This window comes from Nanorana parkeri, unplaced genomic scaffold (assembly GCF_000935625.1).
Source record: "Nanorana parkeri isolate BGI_ZX_2015 unplaced genomic scaffold, ASM93562v1 scaffold13, whole genome shotgun sequence".
In the NCBI taxonomy this organism is placed as follows: domain Eukaryota; kingdom Metazoa; phylum Chordata; class Amphibia; order Anura; family Dicroglossidae; genus Nanorana; species Nanorana parkeri.
The window spans coordinates 2,015,390-2,030,180 of NW_017306281.1; the positions used below are offsets into that span (position 1 = coordinate 2,015,390).

The following is a 14,791-nucleotide window of genomic DNA, read 5'->3' on the forward strand; positions in this document are numbered from 1 at the left end:
TATTACCACAATAAAGGGGTGAGAGGCCCAATGAGCTTCACATAGACGAAGGGAGTGATATGGTTTGGGGATTTGTACACAGAAAGAGGTGAGGGGCTGCAAGAGTTGCTGATAGAGAGAACATGTGGGGTTTGGTTTATAACTGAGGTGTATTGGACATGAACTATGCGTTCTGGAGGGTCATTCTCACTGGCCATGCATGCTTTTCACAAATACATTTACCACTGGTGGTCAAATATACCCCTGCCCCAAACAAGAAACTGCACATGCCTCACCAAAGAGAAGCAGTTCCAGCCATCACATTAGGGGTGAGTTAATTAAATGTTTGACCAAATATAGAAGGCTAATTTTTAAGTTGATCATTTTGTATGGCCCACGAATGATGTTTATATATCCAAATGGCCCTTGGTAGAAAAAAGTTTCCCCATCCCTGCTTTAATAGTTTATTTGTTTTGCCTTCTGTTTCAGCTATTTTTTTTTCATTCATTTTCTTCTTTACTCTTGCATTTTTAAATTCATTTTCTTCTTTACTCTTTGCTTCTATTTTTTCTTAAAACACAACCTACGTTCTGTGCGTAAAAGTTTACTTTATCTAAGCTCACTTATGCTGACACCATTTTTCAAAATGTTGTTTGTTTTTTTAAAATCCTTTTTAAGAAAAATCCCTATTTATTTTTTTGCCCATGTTTACTTAACATTAATCCAGACCAGTTGCACTGTGCCAATTAGCCTTTCATAATATCCCAAGAGATTAATAGAGATGATAATAAAGCAAACACGTCAGTGCTATAGCTGGAACTGTTGAGATAATTCCAGAACTTTACTACCAAAATATTTTACTGTCATTTTGTCTTGGGCTCTTTCGGTTATGTAATGTTTATCTCTTGTGGTGTAATAGTTGTGGAAGCACCATTTGTATTTATATCTTTCTGGCATATCCCACAGCTCTTGTTGGGGGCACATTGAATTGTGATATCTGTCCCTGCCCTGTTAGAGCTTAAGTAGCTCTTTAAATGATGCTAACTATTCTCTGGCAACCAACACATGCACACCTAAAGCTGTTTTGGGTCACCATAGGTTATAGGTTTCGGTCAACAAATGTGCTGGGTGGAAAGGAAGCCCTTATGGTTTTTGGGGTTCATCTGGCTATAACAATGCCCAAGAATCAGCAAGTCAGTACAGGTCACTCCGAGCCATACAAATATAGACAATACTTGGCATTTATTTATTCTCTGAAGACCTTCAGGCACAAGATGGTCCTCTGCAATCATCTGCAACATCAGTAGGAAAAAAGAAAAACACGCTGGAATTCACATAGTTCCAGCCCTTTATCTACCCAGAGAGAAGCCTAGACTGATTTGCATAGTGATGATTTAAAGAGAACCTGGCATCAGTTATTTTTTTCATGTTAAGTGCATGCATACAGTAAGTGTAACATGCACAGGTTCTTAAAGGAGAACTATGAGGTGAGTGCTTTTCACTCACCTCATAGTTCTAGCCAACATGTGACAATGAGACTGTCACAGGTCGGCTCAGTAGATCGGGAGGTGAGCGAACAGATACCGGCGTTCGCTCACCTCTCGATCCTGTCACAGCTCTCTGCCATGACAGGTGAGGGGCTGGATTCCCCCTCCCCGATCCACCAGCACTGACTGGCGGATCAGACGGGGGAGGGGACGGGTACAGCTGGCTCTGCCTCTAGATAGGCAGAGCCAGCTGTCACTCACGCAGCTGGGCGTATCCCGGCATAATTGTCGGGATCCGCTGCGGCGTCTCAGTATACCGCAAGCTGCAGCTTGCGGTATACTGAGCTTAGGGTGACGGGAGGACACTAGTTTGTGTCCTCCCGTTACCCTAAGGAGAACTATGGGGAAAAGCCTTAACCTCTCAAAAAGATCATAGTACTTTTTTGACAATGCCTTCCTCTTTCTTCATCTTCAGAATGTTGACATTATCCAGGGCCAGCAGCTACTTCTTGGAAAGAAATATTAGTCCATAAATAGGTTGTGTAAATCCTGGTGCCTCTGCAGTTATTGGCACCCATACTGCAGCCTGTCTGCTTGTAACAGTGCAATGTTCACTTGGGGAGAAGAAACTGGTATGAAATGCTTCCGCCTGCCTGCATCAGACCAGTTGCTAATCGCAGACCATTTACAGATTTACTAATGTACTCCTGTGACCCAAAGTCAACACCTAGTGGGCTGACAGCACAAAGCCGCGCTGAAAAATCCTGACAACATTGTTATCTACCCGCTGCCTGATTGACAGCTGGCACTGCCTCTCTAGAGCCAGAGCCAGCTGTGCCCACCCCCTCCCTTGTCAGTACTCCATTGAGTGCTGGAGAAACAGAGAGGGGAGGTGGGAATCCCTGCAGGGAGACAACCAAAAGCGATGAGCAGTTTCTGATCGCTCAGCTCTTGATCTGTAGAGCCGGCATGTGACAGCTGCAGTGCATTTTACTCTCCTAATACTTCTCTTTTCAATCCAAGATATTTACTCATACTTTTGGTTGGTTAGGCTGGTTAGAAAACGGCTTATATATAAAATTATAAACCATCATTTAAAGGAGAACTATGGTGTCAGTGCTTTTCCCCATAGTTCTGCTAAAGGTCACGGGAGGACACAAACTAGCGTCCTCCCGTCACCCAAAGCTCAGTATACCGCGAGCTACAGCTTGCAGTATACTGAGACCGCCGCAGCCGGGACGGATCCCGACATTACTGTCAAGATCCACCCAGCTGCGCGATTGACAGCTGGCTCTGCCTACCTAGAGGCAGAGCCAGCTGTACCAGCCCCCTCCCCCGTCCGTTCCGCCAGTCAGCGCTGGAGGATCAGACAGGGGAGGGGGGAATCCCTGCAGGGAGCCGTGAGTGACAGTCAAGGCTCTCTGCAGGGACAGGATCGAGAAGTGAGCGAGCGATGGTATGTTTTTGCTCACTTCCCGATCTATTGAGCCGACGATTGATTTTCTCTCACCTCATAGTTCTCCGTTAAGGAGAACTAAGGGTTAAAGAGGGAATTAAATACATTGAACTCCTTTTTAAGTAATGGATATACTGTATAAGTAGATTTGACGTTCAGCATAAATCCAGGAACGACCAATACATAAATGATTGGATGTAATAACCATACATGCTGCCTCTAATAAATTCAGCAGATTATTTCCACCTCGTCTACAGACATGTTCCTATTGCAGCATGGTTATATCTTTTGAAACCCATGTGTGTGCTGGAATGATCTCCACCAGCTGAATCCAATATGTTGTCTGGTTGAGTAGTGAATTGTGTCATTCACAGACTATACTGTGAGTTGTGTTGATGTGCAGCATTAAACCATGGCTTCTCCTTACAGTCTTGTACTGCTTCCAGGAAATAGTTCTCAGCTACTTAGAAGGCTTCAGTTATGCCATTACTGCTCTGGCTTTACATACTAGGCAGTACTATGCGCAGCGACAGGAATAAAGACAGAGTAAGGCTCTGCAATACTTGTAAGGATCTGTGGTTTATATACACTGAGTGGCCAATTTGTAGGCAAATTAGCTATAATTAGCTATAATTTTGCGCTGAAGTTGCTAGAGGGCCAGACCATTATAAATAGGGAAGCAGGTTGTTTACCACGACAGTAGAAGTGATTTTTTTCTGAAGATATGGGGAAACAACGCGATTTAACAGCCTTTGAACGTGGGATGATTGTTGGCGCGAGCCATGGAGCGAGGATCCGCAAAACAGCAGAATTAGTTAAATGTTCAAGAGAGGCTCATTGTTAAAGTGTTTAAAGACTGGACTGTCAGCCGAAAATCTGGGTCTGAACGTGTGAATTCTGACCGTCAGCGACTAGTCAATGTTAGGGCAGAACAGAGAGTGGCAAGACTGGTACAAGACAACAGAAGGGCAACAGTGCAGTGCCAGATTCCTCGCATCACCTTTCAACAACGAAGTACTGATGGGGTGGTCATAATCATCTGGCCACCCAATGTATTGTTCTATATTAGAACAAGACTCTTTTTTTTGTCATATACATATATAATATACCAAATGTGAAAATGTGCTTGCCAATTTGCTATTGAGAATTAGAATCTAATTGCCATTTTTAGTACATGCATTAGAAGTTTATGCAGATTTAAGAAAGTAGGTCACAATCTTAGATCTATGTCATCTCTACTTCCCTGGGGAAGATCCTGCTCTGTCCTTTCCTCCTATCCCTATCCTTTTCATACTACCCTTATCCTGTTACTTCCGCTGCACTCCCAGTGGACCTTCTCTTTCTTCCTTTTTCCCTCTCTATGGTCTTCACTCACACTAACCTTTTTCTACTTCTGATTCCAGGACATCTCTGGCGACTCCATGTTCGAGACCTTTTTTTATGTAACAATTACTTACTTGGAGATCAGGTGCCCTATCCTGCTCTATTTATTCAATGTCCCGCTTAGCGCACTTTTAACCATGTGCCTTATTATGGACTCAATGCAAAATAATGTTAGCTGAAGAATGTTGCAGAGGACTACCTGTGTACCGCAACATAAGTGCCTTTTCCCTCATTGGATTCCTCACTACTGTCCATCAGTTAAAGGAGAACTATGAGGTGAGTGCTTTTCACTCACCTCATAGTTCTAGCCGACCTGTGACAATGAGACTGTCACAGGTCGGCTCAGTAGATCGGGAGGTGAGCGAACACATACCGGCGTTCGCTCACCTCTCGATCCTGTCACAGCTCTCTGCCGTGACACGGGAGGGGCTGGATTCCCCCTCTCCCTGCTCCGATCTGCCAGCTGAATGGCGGACAGGGTAGGTGGCGGGTACAGCTGGCTCTGCCTCTAGATAGGCAGAGCCAGCTGTCACTCATGCAGCTGGGCGGATCCCGGCATAATTGTCGGGCTCCGCTTCAGCTGCGGCGGCTCAGTAGCTTGCGGGCTACTGTGGCGTCTCAGTATACCGCGAGCTGCAGCTCACGGTATACTGAGCTTAGGGTGACAGGAGGACGCTAGTTTGTGTCCTCCCGTTACTCTAAGGAGAACTATGGGGAAAAGCCTTAACCCCATAGTTCTCCTTTAATGTTTCTTGTGAATCTCATAGTAACACTCTACGTTTAAAACAATAAAACTTTATTACCCAGATAAAGAGAAAATTAAATTTAGGAAAATTGCACAAGAGTTATTAGTGCCATGTATGTATGTTTAGTATCTGGTAGGACAAGAAAGAGACAAAGTAAACTTTAGCCTGCAGAAGCTGGTGATGTGTTCATGGTTCTCTGCAAACTGTCAAGAAGTTCGCCCTGCTGATCCTTTTTATAAAGGAATGACAACAAAAAGGTTTGGTGCTCCTTTCATTAGATTTTGAAAGTCTGGCAGAGGTGTAGATGATATGACAGAGCTTTCATTTTGATTGAATCCAGTCATGAAAAAGAAAAGGATGCCTTGCTGGAGTCCTGAGTCAGTATATAGAGGAACAGTTGTGTCAGAAGAGAAGGCACCTTGCTAGAGTCTCCTCGTGTCAGAGCAGGATCACTTTGAAATCTTCTTAAGGGAATCTATCAGCAAGAAGGTGACAAAAAATCATGAAAGTAATACCTTTCATTGTCCAACTAAAAAAAATATCTTGAAATGTAAAGCTTCAGGGCTCTAACCCACTTCTTCAGGTATGAAGGCTAAGAGAGCAGAGTATAAAATACATACACATGAAAAGACAATCTTGAATTTTGGTCATTAAGAATGACTTTGTTTCCATACAGATGATTTTTAGACAGTGCAAATGAACAAACCAGAGCAACCAGTCAGAGTAAAGTGAAATCTGATCTGTAAAAAGTTGAAATCTAGTTGCCATGATTTACTGCATTTTGCAGATGATTGGGGTTATTTATGATGTATTATTTAGGTAGTCAAGACAGAATCTTATATTAGTATAAAGAAGTGCACAACCTGTACGTACACGTGTATCTGTACAGACTGACAGCAATCATAGGTCCAGTTATCATTTAAAGGAGAACTATGAGATGAGTGATTTCCACTCACCTCATAGTTCTAGCCGACCTGTGACAATGAGACTGTCACCGGTCGGCTCAGTAGATCGGGAGGTGAGCGAACACATACCAGGTTCGCTCGCCTCTCGATCCTGTCACGGCTCTCTGCCGTGACAGGGGGAGGGCTGGATTCCCCTCTCCACGCTCCGATCTGCCAGCGCTGACTGGCGGAACGGACGGGGGAGGGGGCGGGTACAGCTGGCTCTGCCTCTAGATAGGCAGAGCCAGCTTTCACTCACGCAGCTGGGCGGATCCCGTCATCTACGCCGGGATCCGCTCCGGCTGCGGCGTCTCAGTATACCGCGAGCTACAGCTCGCGGTATACTGAGCTTAGGGTAACGAGAGGACGCTAGTTTGTGTCCTCCAGTTACCCTAAGGAGAACTATGGGGAAAAACACTGACCCCCATAGTTCTCCTTTAAGTGTCAGTGGGGCTCACCATTCTGAACAAATTGAGACCTATCTCCTTGCATCCAATTACCTCCAAACTTCTTGAATGCCTGGTCTACAACCGCCTGAGCCACCACCTTACTGCTAACATCCTCTTTGACCTTTTTCGTCCACAACACCTTACAGAAACTGCCATTCTAAAACTTATTAATGATTTACTAACTGCTAAAACCAATTGGCACTACTCTATGCTCATACCTTTGGACCTTTCTGCTGCCTTTGACACAGTTGACCTTCCGCTCCTCCTCAAACTGCAATCCCTTGGCCTCCAAGCCTCTGCTCTCTCATGGTTTACCTTCTACCTATCCCAGCACACCTTCAGTGTCACCTATAGCAGTGGCGTAACAACCGGGGGGCAGGGGGGCACTTGCCCCGGGCGCAGGACTGAGGGGGGGCGCCGTTACGACCCCCGCTAAACGAAGCCATGGCTCCCTCTCTCTGACACGATCACCCGGCTGTCATCGGAAGGGCGTGTACAAGGACAATGATGGCATGCTTGGACTTGTAGTTCCTTAGCTGATATATATGTGTGGGGGTGGGGGGTACAGTTCTAGTGGATGTTTATATAATATGGGGGGGCGAAAAAAAATGTTCTGCCTCGGGTGCCCATAACTCTGGTTACGCCACTGACCTATAGCTCTACCTCCTCTTTCCGTGGCGGTCCCCCAAGGCTTTGTCCTTGGGCCCCTTCTATTCTCCATCTACACCTTTTTTCTGGGTCAATTGATAACCTCCCATGGCTTCCAACACCATCTATATGCTGACAACACTCAAATCTATCTCTCCAACCCTCAGCTCACCCCTTCTATCGCCTCACACATCACTAATCTACTCACTGACACATCAACATGGATGTTACACCACTTCCTCAAACGAAACCTGTCCAAAACTGAGCTTATAATATTTCCTCCTCTTCGTGTCCCCTCCTCCGACTTCTCCATCACAATCAACAGCACTATGGTCAACCCGTCCCCTTAAGCCAGGTGCTTGGTGTAATCCTTAATTTTGAGCTCTCATTTCAGCACCACATCCAATCACTATCTAAATCTTGTCTACTCGACCCCTGTAACATTTCAAAATGTTGCCCCTTTTTAGCAAATGACACCACAAAGCTTCTATGTCACTCCCCTCTAATATCTCACCTCAACTACTGTAACTCCCTCCTTGTTGGCCTACCAATAAACAGGCGATACCCCCTTCAGTCTATCATGAACACTACTGCCAGACTCATCCACCTTACCAACCGATCAGCGTCCCCCAGCCCCTCTGCCAATCCCTCCACTGGCCCCCACTTGCCCAACAAATACAATTCCAAATACTAACAATAACATACAGAGCCATCTACAACTCTGCCCCAAACTACATCACCAACCTAATCTAAAAATATCACCCAAACTACGCTCTTCGCTCATCCCAAGACCTCCTGCTCTCTAGCTCTCTTGTCACCTCCTCTCATGCTCGCCTCCAGGATTTCTCTAGAGTGTCCCCCATACCCTGGAACTCCCTACGCCAGTCTGTCCGCTTATCTCCTACTCTGTCCACCTTTAGGCGATCCTTGAAAACTCATCTGTTCGGGGAAGCCTATTCCCACCTCCACATAATAAATGACCTTTCGCTTCTTCCATTAAATCATCCCAAACAGTTATTACCTTTTGTATCACTTGCCACTACTACTAGATTGTAAGCTCTCACAAACAGGGTCCTCCTTACCCTCCTGTATTGAAATTGTATTGTTAACTATATTGTCTCCCTCCATTTTGTAAAGCGTTGCACAAACTGTTGGCGCTATATAAATCCTGTATAATTTAATAATAAAGCCTCACTCTTTTCTTCTAGTTTTGGACTGTGTATGAATGGGAACCTCCTGTAAAATGTTGTCTGTACTGGGGAGATTCACCCTTACTATTGGTCCTGGTGTCTCCTGTACAGAAAGTGATGGGAAATTTAAAGTTGAGGAGTTGTCACAGAAACAGAATGCAGGGGAGAGGGATTTTCCAATGGGGACACCTGTTTCAGTGACCGCTGTCTAAGAGGAGATTTCTCCTCACTTTGGAGAGATTTCTTTTTTCTCCTGCATTAACTCTGGGACAAGAAATGAAGGGAAATGCTCCCTACGTGACAGAAAAACAAAGTGACAGGGTTCCAGACCAAAAGCTTTAATGGCTGCATATGTAAATGGCTTACATACACTTTAATACTGTTTTAGAAAGCTTAACTGCGCGTGGGCGTTTGGAAAAAAAAAACGTCCTGTCCCCGTGCCCGCTTGTGCGGCCCGCATCGTGCGCACAAGTGGGAAATTGTCACTGTTTGAAACAGCCGGCGACGGCTGTTTACATACAAGAGGTTTGTCGGCTGTAGAGCAGCCTGATCGATTGCATGTGGTGCGCTTCGCTGTGCACGGTGTAGGCCCCGGAACCAGCACGTCGCCTCTGTGACTAGAGATCAGAGGGAGTTCAGTACACGAACTCCCTCTGATCTCCTCTCCGGTGTCGGAATGCAGAAAGTGGTGTATGTTACATCACTTCCGCATTCAGCTTTCACTCTCTGGCTACAGAAGCCGGAGACAAGCTGGTGAAGCAGATCTCTGATTCATCAGCTTCTCTGGGGGTCCCTGGGGGACATTAGGAGTCTTAGAGACCCCTGATGTCTCCATAAAGAGAAATTGTCACTGTAAATTGGCTATCACATAGGGGGGCTTCTTAGCCCCCTATGTGATAGCAATAAAGTTCGGTGAAAAAAAAAGTTTTAACATTTAAAGTTACCCCAAAAAATAAAGTTACATATGAAAAAAATGTAAAAAACACAAAAATTTTTTAGTCCCCTGCCCCCACGTACACGCACAAACATGCTTCGGGTGTGCCTACGTGCGAAAATGGCGAGTGCACCCATTGCGTTGCACATAATACGTATCACCACGAACATCAGAGTGCAAGCAATAATTCTATGGCCATTAATCACTGTTCACACTAAACTGATCAAAATCGCAGCATTTTACACCTAACATGTCTATGTTATTATTACTCATCATACATAGAAAGATGCATTGGTAGAATTTGATTTTTGAGTTTAAAGGTCCACTTTAAAAAGTCTGTGTTAAGCTATTTGTTACTCTCTCTGCAGATGTTCATTTGGTTAGCTTATGGAGAATGCAACAAATCTGAATGAATGGGAATTGGGATCCATTTGTTGTATTTTTGTTGTCAATAAAATCAGAGATGAATAAAAATAAGACAATAAGGTCTGTAATAGGAGAAAGCCTGCCATGTCCTGCCTAGTTAACGTGCATGTTGGTGAAGGGGCATTGTGCATAGGCCTTAACTATTATTTCCAGTGTTAGATTCTGAAAGGAAGTCAACTTTTATCTATAAAAATAGTAACCAATTTGTTGTAATAAAAAATAATGAAGAGTGGTAGAATTTCAGTGGTTCAGACGGAAGTCTTATATTGCAGTGAATTAGTTAGTAAGATGCATCCTGTATCTTTTTTTTTTTTCCACATTCATCTCCCACATCCTCATCAATCCCAGCCAAAGATAAGTCTTTTTATAGGCACTGTCAGTTTGGAAGTACATGTTTTCCCCTCTGTTATGATAACTTGTCAAATCCTTCTCATCTCAATTGAATCCGGAATTTGCAGCAGTACAAGTTTTGACAAGTTACAAAAGTCACTTATTAATAGAGGGCTAAGCAACATATCATCACTCTTGGTTTCAACTAGACAGAACAATAATACTACAGAAATAATTTCCAACATGTTAGAACATTTGGATCCACTGTCAGTGTCCCTTGAAGTCTGATGGTCTTATTCAGTAAGGCAGTTCAAAAAGCAATACTGATGTGCAAAATGGAGTGACAGCTCATTACTGATCAGTGAAAAGTGTATTTTGGTTGCTATTCATGGTTTCCTTGTGCACATTTCTTCCTTATTAAAATGAGACTGATGGTTTTGGGTCAGTTTTATTATTTTTGTTATATGTACAATCTTTGCTTTACAAATAAATATTTAATATAGAACTAAGGATTTCTAAAGCACTGTGGGTTTGCTAATGAGACTGTACAGAAGACTAAGCTTGCTTTGCAGCTACCTTTGTTTGAATAAAACCCGGTACTGAGCCATCTGATAGGAGATGAGTCACTGTGATGGCTTATTGAGTTCTGTAAATAACTGGCATCTTTTAGCACAGCTGATGTAAAAGAATACAGCTCCATCTGGCTGGCTGGATAGAAGACTGCATGGTATTAATATTTATTTTATTTTTCCTGGCCAAAAAATGTAAAATATAATGTAAAATATTTTTAAGAAGTTGTTTTTTTTGTTTTTTTATCTCGACCATAATAAATGGTCCCAAAGCAGTATACCTTCCTTTTAAGTAATTTTGAATACATAATTTATTTTAACTAAATAATGCATGTCTTCCATTTATATTGTAAGAATTGTTGGTAAAGTATCGTGTCTTTGTCCCAATTTCTGTCGGTCTTGAATTTACACTGTGACAATGCAGATGAAAATATTTGTTTGTGGTAATATTGTTTAAAGATTGGATGTTGTTTGGAAAGAATCATTACTAATTTCCTTTTTTATCTTGTTCTCTCCTTGAAGCAATAATTATGAAGCCTGGTAATGAGGCACTGGTGCTTTTAATTTATTGACCTGTCCTTCAAAAACCCACTGTCTAGAATTTCTTACAGATAACCTTTACCTTGCACATACTAGGCAATGTTAAAAGTTTGTTTTGCTGCAGATACCATAGGACAGGCTGTACTAGCCTTCCCTGCACTCCCAGTCCAGAATATGGGGGGAGCATATGACACTCATCCCATCCCATAGTGCAAACCTGTATTTCTGAGGAACCAGTTGTCAATTCCGAGCACTCTTGCATATGGGTCAGTTCACTTGCAGACACCATTGGTAAGATTTCCACATGGTAGTTTGCATCTTCACACTGCCCACTATGCAGTCTTTACTCATATCTGTTTGCTTTAGAACATCTGCTACAGTTGCTTGGCACTGGGAATTCTAGAGCCACTATCTTACTGATTAATTTTCCATGGAGAAACAGAAGATTCAATTTTCTTTTTTTAAATCAGATTTTATTTATGCTTTTTAAACTACTTTACAAAACAAGAGAACAAAAAACATACAGAGAAAAAGTACAGAAAATGAGTCATCACGCAAAACTTGCAATGAAACAACAAAATCATAAAAACAGGGGAAAAGACTGCACCACTCAGGGAGACAGCAGAATTAACAACCCACGTGACACAGCCTTAGCCAGCGGGACAAGAAGGGTACATCATTTCTAGCCAACGGGACCAAATCAGCTTAAACTTACGCATACCTTTACTTTACCTGAACACATGTTTCCTAAACAAGATATATTTGTTCACATTAGTAATCCACTCATCTTTAGTGGCAGGATAGGGAGAAACCCATTTCACAGCTATTAATCTTCTAGCGCGAAATAAAGATCTAGAGAGGGCAGCAATCGTGTATCCATCAACATCATGCAGGGCAAAAAACCTAACAAACACGGTAGGGGAGCGACCTCGAGTCGGATACCCAAAACTACATTCAATGTCTGTACCACATCACACCAGTAACGTTTCAACTTAGGGCATCTCCATAGACGAGGAATAAGAGAAGCTGTGCCCATGGATACAACAACCACAATGAGGATCAGACCTGACTCCAATTTTGTGAAGAAACTCTGGCGTACGATACACACTGTGAATTTAAAAAGGGGAAGAGTGAAGCTAGGGCGACAGATTGTAATAGCTCCTCCCAAATGTCATCAGAAATAGGTCCCATGTCAATCTCCCAAAATTCAATTTTCAAACAATTTAGAAATCTAAAATGTCAGTTTTGGGTGTTAGCTTGTGAAATCTACACCTTGATTACTTAAGAGGTGAGGATCTCAGGAAATAGAGCTTTTTACTACCATATTTGCTTTTCTGAAGTTGGTAGAAAAAACTTTCTGAAAACGTTATGTCTTTCATAGGCTAACCTTTCACTGTCAGCATAGTGTGTTGGTGATGAAACTTTACAATAAACCTAAACACTTGCTGAAGTCAAACTTAACTTTGGTAAGTGTTCTGTTTTATATCCTTTGCATACAGTCTAATGCCCAGTGATATTGCATTTCAGATTTGAGACACCAAGTAAACAGTTGCATATGCCAAAGCTTTGTATCCAACTTGCCAAAAGGATGAAGTGAATTTTCTCAGCCAATTTTAGTTTAATCATTAACAATTTACCTCACCTGAAAAGTGATTATTGTTATTAATTAGTGGTGTATACTGTATCATGGATTAAAATGTAAAATTATAAATTTTAGGGGTGCCCAGAAATAGAAATGTAAAAACCGAAACGAAACCGAAATAAAAAAATTGTTAGGCCGAAACGGAAAATGTTTTTATTTACATTTTTTTAATTTTTTAAAATATTTTATTTTTATTTATTTTTTATAAACTTTTATTTTTGTTATATTTATTGTCATTTATTCTTTTTTATTAAATATTTTTATTTTTTACTTTACTTTTAGGGGCTTCGGGGGAAACATTAGGGGTCCAAACGGATCCCTGATATTTCCCATTTAAAATAGAAAAAGAGATTGAGAACACAAAGTCCTCAATCTCTTTTTCTGTGTCCCCTGTTATCAATGGACAGGAAACCTCTATGAGTGTTCCTGTTCATTGATAACATGAGAACATTGTGTGTTTACTATAACTACCACTATGAATGAATAGGAGTGGATATAGATCACTTCCCATTCATTCATAATTGAGGATATAGTAACCATACCATGTGCTCAATTATCTACAAACACTCAGCGATCACTGATCACTGACTGTTTACACTGCTCTCCTCTCTGACACGCTGTCACAGAAGGCTGAGCGAGCGGTGCGGGAGGAGAGACACAGGCCGCTCACAGCGCTCTCCTCCCACAGCGCTTGGCCGGCTGTCACTTTCTCTCCTCCCCCCTGGGACACAGAGCAGCGCCCAGCGGGGAGGAAAGAAACCTGGGATGCGCCAATGTATCGGCAGGAAAATGGCACTTTCGGCATTTAGCCAAAAGTGCAATTTTTGGCCGATATGTTTCGGCGGCCGATATATCGGTGCATCCCTAGTAAATTTGACAGATGTGGTATATTTTGTCAGGTTGCTTGTTATGATCTGATTGAGTAAACCGAAATATTTGTATTAGCTTTTATAAAGCTGACCTCAAGCCTTTTTATTTCTATTTTTCAGTCATTTTTTTTACTTTCTGTTTTCCACTTCTTTATACACAGCCAAATATTCAAACTGACTTAATCTCAAATTATGTAATAACTAAATCTGTTTACCGTTATATCTCTAGTCAATAGCTCCTTTACTCTGTAACCACACCTATTTAATCAAATACTCACACAGTGAACATGTTCAGTAATCCCTAAGCAGAATGAATAAGGTCAACACTGAATTCATGCATTACAATAAAATTACATTTTAAGTTCAATTGAGTTTAAGATGCACATATACATATTGAAATAGTGGGAACGAAGACAATATGTAACCCACATTATTGCTAATTTTAAGATCTATTCAAGCCTAGTAAATTATTTGCATCCTGTTTTAAATATAATAAACAAAGGGAGAGGGTCATGTAAGTAGAATTTTGAGGTAAATTCAACTGGCAAGTGTAGGGGACAAGTGTAGGGATCTCCGAGGGGGGGCAGTGAGTCTAGGGACGCAGAAAAAGAGGGGGGTGGGGTCAGAAAGGAGGGTGAAGAGAAGTACATGAAGGTATGGGGAAGGGAGTTTTCCCGCAGTGGTCTTTGGTTGTCCCAGGGGGGTATGTAGGAGTGTGGGGATGACTAACTTGAGCAACATGGAAAAAGGGTGAAGACATAAAGGGAGTGCTTTTACCATTGAGTTGGAGGGGGAGGTAAAAAGTCCTGTGCCCCTTTGCTCCTTCTTTCTTATCAAAGTCAAATACTTCATCCTAGGTCTGTTCAAGTTCCAAGCAAAGTTAGCTAGAAGCCTTCTAAGTTGGAGGAAGAATGGACAAGGGATCCTAATGCGGACAGTTTGGAACAGGTGCAAGAATTGAGAAGAATGCCTATTCTAATTGTGTTAATATGCCCAAACCATGATAGCGGCAGTAGGTATAAAATTAAATTTTATTCATCCAAAAAAATGTAAAGCATCATTAAAATCGGCATCTATAATTTAAAGGGCCTCTTATTTATTCATATTACTGTATTTTCTACAGTATGTATACTTTTGACAAGCATGATTCAAAAAGTAAGCAGCATATGAACCCATTCTGTGTCTGTAAACATCAAAAA

General features: G+C 42.1%; 1 protein-coding gene across 1 annotated transcript in view; it reads left to right on the forward strand.

Moving 5' to 3' along the window:
- The window catches only part of PITPNM2 (phosphatidylinositol transfer protein membrane associated 2), a 264,382-nt gene that overhangs the window by 146,239 nt on the left and 103,352 nt on the right, over nucleotides 1-14,791 (forward strand). The gene's annotated exons all lie outside the window — the stretch shown is intronic.